The sequence below is a fragment of the Cajanus cajan genome, chromosome 10 (assembly GCF_000230855.2).
Source record: "Cajanus cajan strain Asha chromosome 10, NIPB_CcT2T_4, whole genome shotgun sequence".
In the NCBI taxonomy this organism is placed as follows: domain Eukaryota; kingdom Viridiplantae; phylum Streptophyta; class Magnoliopsida; order Fabales; family Fabaceae; genus Cajanus; species Cajanus cajan.
Genome location: NC_138526.1, coordinates 6,072,322 through 6,090,386, shown reverse-complemented (window position 1 = coordinate 6,090,386; position 18,065 = coordinate 6,072,322). Strand labels below are relative to the sequence as shown.

The 18,065-nt window shown below is 32.4% G+C and overlaps 2 long non-coding RNA genes across 2 annotated transcripts; both read right to left on the bottom strand.

Annotated features, from left to right (window-relative positions):
• Positions 1–1,356: 1,356 nt before the first annotated feature.
• On the bottom strand, positions 1,357–6,708 carry LOC145952668 (uncharacterized). The gene is made up of 3 exons (XR_014430174.1): positions 2,155–6,708; positions 1,486–2,059; positions 1,357–1,408 (listed from the first exon to the last, which is right to left on the bottom strand). It is a non-coding gene; the product is annotated as an uncharacterized LOC145952668 (long non-coding RNA).
• A 1,997-nt stretch (positions 6,709–8,705) lies between these two features.
• On the bottom strand, positions 8,706–15,702 carry LOC145952845 (uncharacterized). Its single transcript, XR_014430335.1, has 3 exons — positions 11,543–15,702; positions 11,293–11,503; positions 8,706–10,363 (listed from the first exon to the last, which is right to left on the bottom strand). It is a non-coding gene; the product is annotated as an uncharacterized LOC145952845 (long non-coding RNA).
• Between the last annotated feature and the right edge of the window lie 2,363 nt (positions 15,703–18,065).

Here is an 18,065-nt window from a genome sequence, read left to right as displayed (position 1 = left end):
GAAAAAACAAACATTGGTTTTCAAGTGGGTGCACTGATATGACAAATTTCTATCAAATGAACATAGTTCATTGGTTTTTTGAAATAGATTACCCAATTTCAAAAACATTCATCAACCGACGTACTATTGACTTTTCGACCAACTTTTTTAAACATTCAAAACCAACATAAATAATGAACAGGTATTAATTTTAAAGTTACTAATCCTTACACAAAATGTGTGGAGTTTTCTGTATGAATATATATTTATATTAAAGTTGGATATATTGCGACTTGAAGGAACTTTTAATTTTTTTTGGCAAGATAAGATGAATGTTGGCGTTGCCGTCATTACTGATCCTGCATGAAATGAATTTTCTTTGCAATTACAATACGACTCAACTGGTATTGATTTCCAGTTCATTGGTGCTTTGCAACTGGTACAAAGATATCATCTTCAAAGCAATCATCTAGTTTGGATTCATTATTTGGAACATAATAAGTTCTTAATAAGGGTGTTTTCAAAAAGCAAGATAGAAATTAATTACGAGATTGGAAAAGATGAAGAAAATTTAAAACAGTTTATGGTTGAAAAAAGTTGGTCAAAATCATTATTGATCAAGATTTTAAAAAATTTCAAACGCTGGTAAGTTTTATAGTAATTAACAACTTATATGCTAATTTGTTAAAAAAAATTTATATAATCTAATCTTTCATCACGAATTATAACATCTTGGTTTTGTAGACTATTCCATCTCATGTTGTTAGAGATTTTATCCCAGTTGAACAAAAAATAATAGTCTTACAGGATGAAGATGGAAATCAATATATATGTCAATTGAAAGGAAGTTCTCATCAAAGAAACATGGTTGTAGGATGGTATGAGTTCATCTGGTCCAACAACATTTTGGTGGATGATGTCCTTCAGTTTTATTTTACTCATAATCCTAAGATACTATATGTACAAAAAGGCTAATGATATTTCCCTTTATTTGTAACAATTTTTTACATAACAGATAATGTATTACATCACTTTATCTGTTTTTCATTTATAATTTGTAATGATATTGTTACTTTTTTTTCATCAACATTAGTACATTAATTTTACACAAATTATACACACAATATTTTCTTATTTAACCAGTCAATTTGCACATGCACAGTCAGATCAAATATGAATCATTTTCTCCATCTAAAGTGATAAGTATTAAAATTATGCCTCAGTATCATCTTAAAATAAGTGTATCACATCATTTTTTCTCAATACATCAAATTTAAATATGTTAAAATTTCAGAATTCACTAATAATTTTGCATCTCAAACTAACAACATTGTCTCAACGCCCTTTATAGTCAACCGAAGACCATTGTTACTTGTAAAATTTAGCATATAAAGCTGGGAAATCACCGTTTTCTACCCTGATTTTTTACCTACAAAAAATGAATAATGTGAGAAGCATTAAAAAAATATTATTTTAATGTACAACACCGTCAACAAACAAACTTACTTGGTTCAGTGCCACCATTCATAACATTTTGAAGTAAGTCAGACCAACCAGATACACCAGCCATGTTCATCAAACGATAATTCTACAACATGATCAATTTTTTAATTTTAATATATTAATAACATATTATGGATAATGTATGTATATACATTACGGAAACAAAATTAACTAACCTCATTTATTGGCAAGTATTGTGGATATTGAAAGTTTAACATCTGCTGTTGCTGGATATGATTATAAAAAGGATGTTGCACAGTAGGAAAATGATTATAAGTATGGAGCAAATCAATTCTCAAATGATGTCGGGGATAAAACATCTTTTTTGTTAGATTCTTCACCTTCCTTCATTAACATAAACAAATTACAAGTTTAAAAATAAATTATATTTTGATCCTCAACGAACTCAACAAAAACAAAAGTTACTCACAAACTGGACCTGTATTTTTTGACTTGAAGACTCCATCTTCACATCTTTCACTAAATTACAAGAACTTGCTTTTCCTTTTGCTTTTACATTTTTATCACAAATCTTCCTACCAACTATATGTACTTTTAAATCTGTTGCTTTCAATTTCTGAAATTAAATATGATAATACAAAACAATCATTATAATGAAATGCAAAGATTAATATTTTAAGACATACATATATGAAAATAAAATTTACTTACAATGTTCTCCTCCTTCAAATTGGGTTTTGAAACCCTTTGTTTCTTATATTTCAATTTTGTTATACTTAAATCATCATCCATTCGTTTATTTTGTACATTCGATTAAAAGAAAAATTTCATAAATTAATCACAAAATACAAATAATGAGACTATTAAAACTTTTTTTAGATATACATTAAACAAAATAAATACCTTGACTGGAGCACTACTGCCATCTTCTTTGTTAGTATCATCATCAGAGGATGTAAAATTTTCCTGCAATTAACAAAATAAATTACTTATATAAATTGATGTGTCAAATAAATAAATTAATTACCTAAAATGATATTTCAAAATAAATTACTTACACTTTCATCACCAGCATGATCCAATTCTGTAGTATCCTCACTGGAACTAAAGTCATAATCCATGGAAAGGAGGACAGGACATGTTGAAGCTACATGACCAGTTAAATTACAATTAGAACATTTCCTACTCTTTTTCTTGACATTTTTCTTTGATGAGCACTTTTTTTCTTAACAACAAGGGGGTCACAATAATCATTACTAGAATCATATCCATATTGTGCTGCAAACCAACTTCTTTTTGTAAATTATCAGTAAGCTTCAAAATTTCATTCCTTATGAAATTATAACTTTCACGACTCTTTGAGGCAAGGTGACCAAGTCTATTAAAACATGCACTTAAAACCCCAAAGCGTGCAGTAATAATCATATCATTAGAATTATCCCCTGTCTCATAAGACATATAAACTGAATTTTTAGCATCCTTCAACCATCGATTGCATATTAAACTTGGAGGAAACACATGAACATGTTGATATCACATAACACATATAATATGACTACAAGGAATGCCACAAGATTCAAACATCATACAACCACATTCATATTTGCACTCATCTTTGTCAAAAACAACATTGTGTAAAGATTGACGATGCTTATAATTGTCAAATGTGAAGGTAACCTTATCACCATTGTCATTTGTATCAATAACATTCAAAGATCCAGCAGTAACAATCTCAACCTTTACCAATTTAAACACATCACTGGTATACATTTTTTAGGCTTCTTTTTCAATTAAGGGCAAAGACGTGGATAAAACAGGTTCTGTATAAAAAGAATTGAAATTAGACAACAACTCATTATACCTATAATCCCTTAAAGAATGCTCAAAATTGTACAACAACTCAACTATAGTATTTTTTTCTCTTCAAATAAGACTTTATGCATGAATTTATTCCTTCACATAAAGAAGTAGTCCTTATACCCGCAAAATTTTTGTCACGTAAATAAGCAGTAGCCCACATAAACCATTTTTGGTAAGTTTGCTAAACCCAATTATTGTCTTGTAGTTCATGTCTTTCTACTAACTCATTCCATAATCTTTCAAACTTTTCTGGGGTATAATTACCATACATTACTCTTTTGAAATCCTTCCAAAAATTATTATTCTTAACATTCTGACAAGCATTTTTTTGCAAATGCCATGAACAAAGCTTGTGTGTTTCTTATGGAAATACTTGCTTAATTGCCTCTCTCATTGCACCACCTCCATCAGTCACTACAGCTTTTAGTTGCTTATTTGACATTGCATTTAGAAAGGATTCCAACACCCATGACCCACCTATATGCCTCGATACTTTCATCAGAAACAATAGCACAACCAAATATAATAGTTTGAGCATGGTGGTTTTTACCAGAAAAAATCACCAATGGCTTGTTATACTTATTCTTCTTATATGTACTATCAAAAACAAGTACATCACCAAAACATTGAAAATCACTTTTGCTCGTACCATCAGCCCAAAATAGGTGTTTCAACTGACCCTCAGATGATATCATGTACCTTGAAAAAAATAATGGATCATTATCTGCCTTGCCTTGAAGATAACTTAAAGCAGCCACTACATCTCCATCTTTGATCTTAAAACGCTTACTACGCTCAATATGATTGAACAAATATTTTTTGTTAAAGTTAAGGCCCATATGCCCACCTGTTTGGTCCAACATAAAACCCATTATATGGCATGTCCTAAAACCTTGGGTCCTAGAACTTTGTCTGCAAAAGTCAAACCCTGGTACGTACGAATTAATTGCACAAAATTAGAACCACATAGATTATGATTATGACCTTCCTCAAATGAAACAACCTTAAATTCAGAGGTTTTTGGATCCAAACGCACACGTAACTTTGCTTTGCAATCTGTACGAGATAGTGGTCTATGTTCTTTTTTCCTATCATCTCTCATCAAATGTTTTTTGTCTCTTAATCCAGCTTTGTTGCATAAATATTGTCGCATCACAATATTGTGCTTATCATCATAACCTACCTCATCTTTTCTGATCCCAAAACCATGACACTTAGCATAAGTGAAATAAAATTTATAAGCAGCATTTTCACTTGCAAACTCCAATCCAAAAATATCATCTGTCGTCAGATCAAGATAACTTTTGTATACATCTTCATCACCTTCATCTTCTAAATTAACCTCTTCATCAATTTGACTATCTATATTAATTGATTTTTCAACCTCACTATGGTTACAATCAATAAAACCATTTTCATTCGAATGACACATTTCTTTAAACTCATCCATCTGCATAACAATGATAAAAAAAAAATACACAATGTTATAAATGTACTTGTTATTCAGTCAAAACAAATAAAACCTTTTATTAAAATTAACATGCATTTCATACTTTCTAACAAAGATCAATGATTATAGTTCACGGTTGTGAATCATGGAAGGAAAAAGACCCAAGGTACAAAGCATTTCAAACACTGAATTTGGTAATATTGTCAATGGAAATTGATAACTTCAACTGCTAAACAGTTAGGCTATACAGTGTATTATTAAGGACAATGGAATGTATCACTAAAGACAATGGTAGCAGATTTTATTTCATTTCAAACTAGAGTTAACCACTTATTACCAAATTGACACTATACAGTAAAGGATGAAATGACATAGTATTTTTCCTTGAAGTCATTAACGATGTACCCCAACAACAATAACCTGTTCTTGAAGAGGTAGAACCTGAAGTAAAGGAAGAGGATACACAGGACTAACATTTCACCACAACCATATGCAGGAATAGATCTAAGTTAATCATAGTGGGGGCACTTGCCCCCACTAAAAAAATTTTCATTCTTTTTTTATATATAAAATATTAATAATTTTATAAAATATATATTATTAATTATATTTTAATTATGTTCTTATATCTAATATAATAAATATTTTTGTTTTAAATGAATGTAAAAATTTAGAAGACACTAAAAGAAAATAAATTAATAATTTTATTATGTTTATCCTATTAATTTTTATCATTTTATTCCTCTAATTTTAAATAAGTTGCAAAAAATTATAAAGTGACACTTAAATATTTCTTCAGACAGAAAGAGAAAAAGAAAAAGTTATTACTCTATTTATAAGACAATTGTGTTTTATAAAAATAAATAATTTTAAAATTTTTACCATAAAAAATATTTTTCAAAATTATTATATTTTTTAATAAAATTAATAAAGAATATTCTATTCTCAGTCTTGGAACGGCCCGTTCTGAAACCAGAACGGCCCGTTCTGATGTACTATTGCTGTGTTAATTTTGCATCTACAACGGCCCCGTTCTGGTTTCAGAACGGGCCGTTCTGGTTCCAGGTGTTTTCACAGAATTTGGCGTCCACGTGACATCCACGTATGCATCTACGTGACATTCACGTGACCAATACTTAACTCCGTTTAAATAATTTGGACGGAAGTCTCAAATTGAAACCAATTAACTTATGAGGGACCAAATTGAGACCAAAAATAAAAGTGGGACTAAATTGAAACAAACAATTATTATAAGGGACCAAAATAGAGTTTTAGCCTAAATAAAAATGTTTTGAACCTTGCTGTATATGCTTGATAAGTTAAATGTTTCTTGAAATTATTTCCTTCCATTATGCTTAGTACGTAAAAGTAAAATTGAATTTGCATGTTAGATATTATATGTTTTTCACCAAAATTTCGCTCGAACAGTGTTAGAACAGAATGCAACTTGATGCAGATAAAAGAAGAAAAAAAAAAGTAACTTAATTAAAAATAAATATTATACGTCATAAACAGTGGTATTTGAAACATAGCAAGTTCTGATAAGCCCTATTCATTTGTAGTGCTAATTTGGACGTGAACAAGTTTGAAAATTTCATAATTTTTCCAGTTACTAAGCGAAAGACATAATTTGCTTTGCAGTGATTTTTTATCAGAAGGATTTTGTATCTCTTTTAGGTTTTAAATATACTATTGGTCCCAAATATATTTTTTTAAAAACTTTATAAAACTATTTCCACATATAAATTACGGCAGGTACAAACTTGCTTAACATAATTAAGAACTCGAATTTAAACTTAAACTTAATTAACTAATAACAATTAAACCTAACCAAAGATACTAGTTTTCTGATCTGTTTGGAAAAATTTCCCAAAATTATTTCTAATAGAAAAATACGATGAAGAAAATGAAATGAACATCACAACATTAAATTACCTTGTGCATAATTTAAATGTTAAAAGTTTTCTCCTATTAATTTCTCTAAAATCTTATTTTTAACCCATGCATAAACTAACTTTAACTTATAGAGAAACTTATTTTAATTTTTCTTTCTATTTTTTCCTCGTATAAGTATTTATAGAAAAGTTTATCCAAATATATATAATGAAGTGAATCAAGATGCAAAATATTGTTGAAAGAAATGCTGGTCTTTAATGGTGTCTCAAAAAAAAGATTATTTAAAAAAAATACTTATAAAAAATAAAATAAATAAATTATATATATACAAATACATCTTTATATATATATGTGTGTGTGTGTGAATGAGAAATGATCTACTTACTTTAAGAGTAAGTCTACCAAAATTTACTTCACTAAATAATTCATATTCTACATCAAATTTAAACAATCCAAATGTTAAATTAAAAATTTTTAATGCATATATCAACTGTGTAAATTTTTGAAAAATTTAAAAACTATTTGGTACTTCATTTCATTAATTCAAATTAATGGATAATCATAAAAGTATTTTATACATTGATTTAAATCCTAAGAACTTAATTTTAATATACCGGTTGGATCGTTAAAATTTGATAATTATTGAGAGTCATACTACTAGAGTAAGTGGATCTCTTTATATATATTATTTATTTATTTTATTTTTTATAAGTATTTTTCTTTGAAAATAATCTCTCTTTTTTTCAAGGAGGGATCCACTTATTTCAAGAGTTTGTCTACTTAGAATAAGTTTACTTAAATTTATTTCACTCAATAACTCATATTCTACATCAATAAATTAAAAGTTCTTAATGTATAGATCAAATTTACAAATTTTTAACAAATTTGAAATTTACATGAAATTCCATTTTATTAATTTAAATTGACAGATAATCAATAAACACATTTTATACGTTGTTTTTAATTTATATAATGAAGTATCAAATAGTTTTCAAAACTCTTAAAATTTGTAAACTTAATCTATGCATTAAGAATTTTTAATTAAATTGTTGAATCATTAAAATTTAGCGTAGAACATGAGTTATTGAATGAAGTAAATGTAATTAGCTAGACTTACTCTTAAAATAAATATATGGATCCCTTTATATATATATATATATATATATATATATATATATATATATATATTTGGGGTTGATTTTCCTCCGAGGCAAAATCTTTACGGAGGGCCTCCTTATCAATTTGGAACTCAGATTGTATCATAATGATCATTAAGGGAAGAATAGGTTGGAGACTGGATAGACTTTTGGTCACCTCATCATTGGTTTGGTAAACTGCTCTTGGAATGGTTGAATTAGTTTTTATTCCTCGAATATTTGTATTAGGAACAATTATTCTAGGAATATTGGTTGCACTAGATTGTGAGGCTACTGAAAAGGATCTTCTAGCAGAAGTGTATTCAGATCTAGTAGCTTCGGTTCTTGAGGAAAAAGAATTTCTCCTATCGAAAATGATTTCTACCTTACCAGCCTCAGACTGCCTAATTTCTTGGAATTCAGGGGCTTGTCTAGGTAGGGTTGGTGTTGCTCTTTCAAGTTTCCAAGCTGTTGGAAGTTCTACTTCATCCCATTTTTATGAGTTTTGGAACAGCAACATTGGCTTTTGTCATGTCTGTGACGAACAAGGTGGTTTCCCTATCATTTGTTTTAAGAAGAACCCTTGAGTTACAAGTGTTCATGACTTTGTATTGGATCCTATACAGGAGGGCTGCAGGATAGAACCTTCTTTCATGTTTAACCCATGCAGTCTAATATTTAAAAATAATGAATCTAAGACATTCCTATCTAAAAGACTCACAGTTTTATTTGGGAAAAAATTGAAGTAAACAGGACCATGTCCTAAACTTGTTTCGACGGTTCCTATAAGGGAGTCGTGGAAGTCATTGTGCCTAATATCTCTAAGACACATAAGGATTGAGGCATTAAGACCTTCCTTGATTAGGGGCTTAACAGTAACTTGGACACACCCTATATGGAGGTACTTGTACTTCCTAGAATGTTCTGTAACAAATTATTTAGTAAGAAGTTGAAACTCCTCACTAGCTTGGGGGTCCAATGGTATGTTATTTTCAGCAGTCTTGATAATGTAATCAGAACTACGAACATGTTTTTCATCAGGAATATATAACTCATCCTGGGGTATTTTGGGAATTTCCCAATTATCAATTGCTTGGTTGATATCTTCAAAGCAGACTTCTTCTTCGAAAATATTGTTTTTAGGAGGAATTTCCTCCATAGTTTGATTTTGCTTAGTGAGCAGATTTTTTGAAGGTGAAGAGGAGGAAGAGGATGCTTTGACAGTGAGACGACGAGAAAGGGAGCAAAGGAAATTACTCATGGTGTATTAGTATCTAGTATCATTACCCTCATTTGGTTCTATAAGATACCATAAATTAATATTAAATTAATTTCTGTCCAATGAATCTAGTTTTATAAAACTTTTTTTTTAACTATACAAAAAGGAATCCTTTTGAACTAGCTTTAGATTTTGAACACAACATCGTCAAATTAGTCTTACTACCACTCACGAGTCTTACTGCTACAGTTGTTTCGAAATCCTAAAGCATAGATTCATAGTTTTCCAGAAAATTTACTGTACGACTAAAAAGATCATTCTAAAAACGTAAATGAACGAGGTATACCAGATGCATAGTAATAGATATTAACTTAATATTAATAAATATTATCCTATTTCCCCATCAGGCTCTGATACGAGATGTTCCTGGAGTGGATCTAGGAGGGTAAAGGGAAAAGAGGAAAAATGCAACAATGAACCAGATTTACACGGCGGTAGTCCTCACAATACTGGGTATCAAGGGCACACTTGACGGATCAGGCTTACAAATCCCAGGTTTTCACAAAATCTTAAAAATAATGCAAGAAAATAAATTCAAAGTAAAGAAAGCAATTGAAGAAAGAAAGATTTTATAACAGAAAAGCTTACAAAGAAATATCTCAAAGCTTCTCTCACTAAATCTCTCCAAGATGTTGCAAATGAAAGGGTACCTCACAACATGGTCGAGGCCTCCTTTTATAGACTAAAATTTTACTGTTTCTACAGAAAAAGTAACTTGACTTGAACTGTTAACTACAGTGCCGGTATCTTGACAGGAACTGTTCATTCTGAAAATAATTTGCTACAGTGCCGGTATCTTGACTGGAACTGTTGATCACTTCAAACTGGGTAAATATCTACATACATTGCTGGGCTGAAGTGATATCGATAAACGATCATGATGACATGCGGTGCAGGGTTTTCACAATATGTAATGTGAATTTGTCCACCATTAAATAAAAATATCATGATTAATGTTTAAACAAATTGATAATTGTAACGACCCACCCTAGGCCGTCACATCAATAACCAACCAAAATAAAATAATATAAAATAAAGAAAATAGAGCAAAAGCCAACTACGCTAGAGTGTAATTATACAATAACATATAAATTGTTTCCAAAATATATAATATAATCTTCTATAGCAGAGTCATCATCCTTAGTAAAGTTATACAGTAATCCAAAAAGATAATATAATTACAATGTCATGAAAACATCAAAATAAGACACCCTAGGTGCTGGTCAAGCTCTAAACCTAGCCACTTCTCAAAGCAGCTATCCAAAAGACTCCTTGTTATCCCAAAGCCTCATACCTGATCTGCTCCCCCACATAGTGAGATCATCACAGTCCACATCATGGAAATATAAGGGTTAGCACATATAAAACCAATCATAGTACATCATAATAAAATATCATTAAACAAATATTTATCCACAGTATTTATCCAGACCAACAAGTCATTTTCAAGCTAAATATAGACCAACCCAAAATATAATGTATACACGTCCATGCCAATGTATACATATTTTATGATAATAAAATAATCCATAACCAATGTATACAATCCATACCATATGTATACATATTCCATATCCAAAACAAAGTCACACCACTGTATAATCCATGATGTAACCAACACATCCAAACCAAATGTTGGCCTCAACACCATCCAAACCAAGTGTTGATACGGTGAAACATGTCAGCAACCCATGTCCCACGCCTAACCTCTCATGAAAAATATACAGTTGGATTACGTTGACACGTAACCCTGGTGGGGCCACCTCATCCATCGGTATGACTCGGCCTAAACCCATACCGGTAGCAAATAGAATACTTAGAGGAGTACTTCAGAATCCACCTAACATCTGAAGTGGTTTATTATATAACCTTTGGAAAAGTTTCACATTGGAATCCTCACCATGGGATTCCCAAATTCCATATTTTTCCAAAGATTATATCCTGATCTCACCAAGAGATCTAATCCATACCATAACCTTACTCCTTTAAGTCCTATTTACTTTTCCAAACCACATACACATAGCATATTCCATAATTAAACATAACCATAACCATGCCAATTTGTCAATATAATAATAATATAAATAATTAAATATCCAAAACAACCATCAATTGATCCAAATTATATTATATGAAATGAAAATCTCCACATAAAATAGCATATTAAAATTATACTATTCCTATCATGCTCATATATACTAGATTAATTTTATAAGCACTACCCTTACTTGGATAAACCTGAACTGAAACTCGGGCAGAACCTTCTCCTCTTTCTTGCTTAAACAAGAACCGAAACTCGGGCAGAACCTCCACCTCTCTCCTTAAGCAAGGACCGAAACTCGGGCAGAACCTTCTCCTCTTTCTTGCTTAAACAAGAACCGAAACTCGGGCAGAACCTCCACCTCTCTCCTTAAGCAAGGACCGAAACTCGGGCAGAATCTCCTCTTCTCCCTCCTCTTTTCTCTCCCCTGGCAGAACCTCCTCTACTGGATTCCTCTTTCTCTCTCCTCTTTTCTTTTCTTTCTCTCTCTCTCTCCCTTCTCTTTCTCTCTCTCTCTCTTCTCTTTCTCTCTCTCTAAGATTTTCACTTCCCTCAGTATATTTTTTTCACCCCCCCTGGCCCCTATTTATAGGCAACCAGAGTCACCCGGAACGGCCCGTATTGAATTCGGAACGGCCCGTTCCGAATCTTTCAAATGCACGCAAATTTTTAAACTGGAACGGCCCATTCCAAAATCGGAACGGCCCGTTCCCAAAAAGCAGAACGGCCCGTTCTAAAATTAGAACGGCCCGTTCCGAGACTCATCCAGAACGGCCCGTTCTCCTTCCGGAACGGCCCGTTCTCCCTCCAGAATGGCTCGTTCCAAAGTCAGAACGGCCCGTTCTCCCAGTTGGAACGGCCCGTTCTGGACCTGATGGAGTTTAGGTTGAAACAATGGAGTGATTCTTGCTTCTTGTGACCTTCTCCGAAATTTGAAGACCTTTTCCTTGAGCTTTCCACGGATTGAATGATGGAGGAAGATGAATGGAATGATAGGAGAATCCCTAAGCTAAGGATGGAAGCATCCAAGCTAAAGATCCAAATGAAAGCTCACTTTCAAGCTTAGGAATGGAGGTTTTCCTAAGACTAGGTTTAGTGAGATTTTGGTGACTCTTGGAGAGAATATGGCTGAAGTAAAATTCAGAATTCTCATTCATTCAAAAGTGTCTACAATAGTGAAGGAGTCAAGCATTTAAAGCCACGGATCATAGGAGTCTTTGGAGCCATCACATGTGCACTCAAAAGTGGCGCCAATTTGAATTCAAATTTGAATTTGAATTCAAATTGGACGTCCACTTATCCTCACCCATGTGCAGCCCTTCCTTCTAGATTCTTAATTGCATTTAGAGGTAATTTAGGGTTCATTTGAGTGTACACATGTGCAGCCACCTTTGGCACAAAACATGTGACTCAAATGAAACTCTAATTTCTCCTAAATGTAATTAACATTCTATGATTCATGCTTTATTACTTAATCCTTCTAAATTCCTATTCTAATGGCCTAAATACAATGGCCAAGCAAATACAATGGAAAGGAAAAATTACAAGAATGAAAATGAGCCCAATATTGGGTACCAAAAGCCCAAAGGCCCATGAAGCCCAAAACTAGGCCCAATAAGCCTATATCCTAAAATGCTATCCTAAATGGTCCAAAATACAAGACCTAAAATATAGGAATCCTATACTAACATGATATATACAAGACATAAGAAAATAGCTAAAACAAGATATGGCCCATGAGAAGTTCAACTTGGGCCTTCCAAGCCCATCGGGCCCATTGGACCTCGACTGGCCCAAATCTTCATATCTAGCCCATTCCTCTTGGCTCTTTCAATGTGTCACCCCTTGCTTTCCTAGGCATGATTCCATCATCCCCTCCCTCTTGAAAAGGATTTGTCCTCAAATCTCGAGGAGCCATGGAATAAGAATCATTACCTACATGCATATTATACCAAGTATAAGAGGTGAAATGTGAAGAAAATGGACTATGGATCCTAAGAAGAATCCTTCCATCTATCCTAACAAAGAAAACTAAACTTTTGAAATTAACATTCCTACAAATGGAAAAAAGATCCTCTTCTAAGCATAACCTAGAAGGAAATCCTAAACAATTTTGAAACATATTGTTTGGTAGATAAAAAGATAATGTCTTGTGAAATCCTGAAAACTCATATAAACTATTTTTGTCTTGTAGGGAAGGAGGCAAATTAAGTTCAAATAAAGAGGAACTTCCCATAAGATAAAAAATAGAATATGAAATATAACAAGATGTATCCATCAAACAATATATTCCAAAATTTGGGTGCTTTATTAGAACAACTATGGTAGAAGGAGTCCTAAAGAGAGGAAGGCTATCTTCCTTGGGCACCTCCAAGGAAGTAGCACAAGAAGTAAAACTAAGTGTAGTCCACTCCTTCTTCACTACATCTTGAAGTTGAGATTCATTTTTCTTTAAAATATTTTGTTTTAGAATCTCCACTTCATGACTAGTGGTAGCATAAGGGTAAGAGTTAAGGTTTTTATGTATGAAGAGAGTATTTTGCAAATGGTTTTGAGAACAACTCTCTTCACTCACAAGTCCTTTAGAGGAAATGTTTTCCTCCTTACTCTTCCCTAAGAGAAATGCCTTTTTTCTTTCTTTTTCTCTTGTTTTTCTCAATTTTTCTTTGACTAAAAATTTTTCTTCCTTTTGTTTAAGAATGTGAATTTCTTCCTCTAAAATTGCAAGTTGTGCTTCTCTTTCAAGTTTTTCTTTTTCTCTTTTTAACACTTCTTGCTTTGTCCAAGGTGTTAGTGATTTAAGCCTTTGAGTAGGATGTGAAAAACTTTTTGGAGAGCTTGAATCACTACCACTTGAGGAATATTTTCTCATGATTAAACAAAAAAAAAGAATTTTTATATGCTATGCAAAGAGAAAATATTTTTGGTCTTTTCTAGGAACAAGACTAACACTTGGAAGTCTAAGTGTACAAATTGCACTATCAAGGGAGGTGAGCTACTAAGAGCCACTTAATAACCAAGTCTTTTCAAGTGGAAATCACTAAACTTCCTTGTGATATTCTCAATTCCACAAAATTTTTCACAAAATTTTTTAATGTTGGATGATTTTCTCAAGTGTTTTTGATTACAACTAAACGTGAGAAATTTAAATTCTACACATGCTAGTCGAATTAATAAAGCAAAGTAAACAAACTAAGAACAAACAAATCAAAGGAAACAATATTAATCAACTAGTCGAATTTTCCCTAAGTGGAAGCTTGAAACATATGAAATTTCCAAGCCACTTCCACTAGTACTACACGTGAGTGACTATAAGGGATTAGATATACCTGACCAGCTTCTTAATACTGCCTCCAAGCTATTACCAATTGATTGAATTTACAAGAAAAATGCAAGAACTTAAACTAGTCCTAAAAAAGAAACAAAGTTGTGACGGTTTTGTGACCACTTTAGTGACGGATTTTCAGCCACATTTTTCCATCACTTGTTTGAATGCTTTAATCCACCTCCAACCTTGGTCCTTTGATGCTCCTTGAACCTGCACAGTGAACACAACAAATAGGTGAAAGAAGGCTGCTCACAAGATGAAAGGATTGATCACTCTTGTGAAGGAAAAATTTAGGAGTTTAGATCACTAGTTTAGGTCAAATTTTAATGTCCTTGTTTCAAAACTCATTTCCTATCCTTGTTGAGTCAATGTTTGGTTCTTTAGCAAGGATTTGATGCAACTTCCAGCACAGAATTTTAACAAAGAAAACTTAGACAAGCAACAAAAGCACAATTTATCAAAGCTTATACCAAAATTGAAGGAATAAGTGTGTATGACAAGACTCAAAGAAAGCCAAGGAAGTAAAACAAAAATTAAGACTCAAAAACAAGTTAGCACTCAATTAGGAAAGTCTTAGATTGGCACTAGAGTAGATTAAGAAAACAAAAACAAAATTTGGAAGCAATCAAAGAAGAGAAACCAAACTAGTAGTTCAAAGCATTTGATGAAATTTGATTTTTTTTTCAATTGTTTTTCCTTCTCGGCTTTTTCTTTTATTTTATGTTAGATTATTATTTTTTTTCTTTGTTTTGCTGAATTTCAACTTGCTTTTCCAGAGAAGATATATTGCCTTTTACATCAAAAATTTCACAAATCAAATGGACATGAACCGAAACTACTAGAATGATTAATTTCAAGTGAAAATTCAAATTCTAGTGTAGTTTAAGATGAAAATGTTTTGGATCCTTTTTGATCTTTGTGTGCTTTTCTTTTTCAATCTCTTTTGTGTCAATATTCTCTGTTTTCTCTCTGTTTTCCAGCAATCAAACTTGTCAAATTCGGATCCAATACAATCAATACACTAAAACACAAAGTATCACTTAAAATTTCAAGATACAAAAGATTGATTCAAGATTGATATGGAAAGTAAATTTGAAAACTCAAGTACACAATGGAAACCTAACACTAAGAGTTCACCAATGATCTAGTGATGAACATGAACTCAAATATGCAAATAGAAAAGCAAACAAGCAAGGCACATATGAATAGAAATGAATCTCGGCCGAATTCCAAAAGACTCAAAAATTTTCAACAAATGAACATACAAACACATCTTGAATATTTTGACATTTTTAAAGTACTAACATGACTTGACAAACTAAGATTCAAAAAATAAAAATCAAAACACATGCAACTCAAAGAGATAGCCGAATCAAAACAAAGAGAATAAGAAGTGACTCAAACAAAACAAAAACAAGCACAAGTAGAATTCCTAGTTTGTAGTAATTGCCGAATTGAACACAAGTGACAATCACTAACTTGGATCCATCAAATTTAAGCCAAAAATTTAGATCCAAACAGCACAACCAAGATGAGACATGAGAGAACACAAAAACACAAAAAAAAAATTCGGTGGAAAAGGATTACTTAGCTCAAGGAAGCAACCTTGCTCATGATACCACTTGATGGAGTTTAGGTTGAAACAATGGAGTGATTCTTGCTTCTTGTGACCTTCTCCGAAATTTGAAGACCTTTTCCTTGAGCTTTCCACAGATTGAATGATGGAGGAAGATGAATGGAATGATAGGAGAATCCCTAAGCTAAGGATGGAAGCATCCAAGCTAAAGATCCAAATGAAAGCTCACTTTCAAGCTTAGGAATGGAGGTTTTCCTAAGACTAGGTTTAGTGAGATTTTGGTGACTCTTGGAGAGAATATGGCTGAAGTAAAATTCAGAATTCTCATTCATTCAAAAGTGTCTACAATAGTGAAGGAGTCAAGCATTTAAAGCCACGGATCATAGGAGTCTTTGGAGCCATCACATGTGCACTCAAAAGTGGCGCCAATTTGAATTCAAATTTGAATTTGAATTCAAATTGGACGTCCACTTATCCTCACCCATGTGCAGCCCTTCCTTCTAGATTCTTAATTGCATTTAGAGGTAATTTAGGGTTCATTTGAGTGTACACATGTGCAGCCACCTTTGGCACAAAACATGTGACTCAAATGAAACTCTAATTTCTCCTAAATGTAATTAACATTCTATGATTCATGCTTTATTACTTAATCCTTCTAAATTCCTATTCTAATGGCCTAAATACAATGGCCAAGCAAATACAATGGAAAGGAAAAATTACAAGAATGAAAATGAGCCCAATATTGGGTACCAAAAGCCCAAAGGCCCATGAAGCCCAAAACTAGGCCCAATAAGCCTATATCCTAAAATGCTATCCTAAATGGTCCAAAATACAAGACCTAAAATATAGGAATCCTATACTAACATGATATATACAAGACATAAGAAAATAGCTAAAACAAGATATGGCCCATGAGAAGTTCAACTTGGGCCTTCCAAGCCCATCGGGCCCATTGGACCTCGACTGGCCCAAATCTTCATATCTAGCCCATTCCTCTTGGCTCTTTCAATGTGTCACCCCTTGCTTTCCTAGGCATGATTCCATCAGGACCTGTTCTCACTAAAAAAAATTAGTATAATTTTTAAGCTTGGAACAGCCCGTTTTACTTTTGGAACGGCCCGTTCCAAGTTACCAAAACACCCCTTAAATTTTTTTGAAAATTGCGAAAATGCCATCTGTAATAAAATTACAAGAATACCCCTATACCTTTATAAAATTTACGAAAATGCCATTGATAATTAATAATAATAATAAAATGGGTATTACAATAATTGTCAGATTTCTGCTAGGTTTATACCAAAGCAATCATCTTCATTTTGATAGAATTCATCTAGAGAAGCTGTAGACTCTGATGAAATGGGTAAAGAGGATTTTGAAGTTTCGCCTTCATTTTTTAGTAGAGCCAAAATCTCATCAAGGTTCTTGGCAAAACTTTCTTTTGTTTTTGCAGCAACCAGTGACGTTGTAATTTTTGCTTTCTGATTGAGAAACAATGATGTTTCTGGGTCAACTAGTTTTAAAAACTTTGTGTTGGAGGCAAACCAATTTTTAACTTCTTGTGGGTTTGCTCTACTAGCATCAAATTGATTCCACCATTTGACATAAGAGTTTCTTTGCAATGGCGGAGGTTGTAAAGGATGTTCTGCTTTTCCAAACTTGTACTGCCATGAAAATATCCATGAAAGTGAGAAGCTTGAAAAAAATTGAAGATCTGTTGGGATCCATGTATTTTGGCTGTCATACATGGATTAGAAGATCTTAAATCCTTCATCTGCTGGGGTTGGAAGGATTTCTTCGATTGGACCACAAAAATTCCACCAATGGAGGAACCAATTTGGGAATTTGTACTGAACATTTATTTTGAAATATATAAGCCACGAGTGGCGATTGGATTTATTTTGATACCAAAACGTTTTTGTCCATGCATCAATATAATCCCAATAATTGTATCTAATAGGATCAAAAAGCATTAAAAATTTCTGAGTTTCATTCGGGTTTTGGCCAAACTGGCTTAGAGTTAAAACCTTTAGAATTTGGAGGGTTGTATGAGTTACAT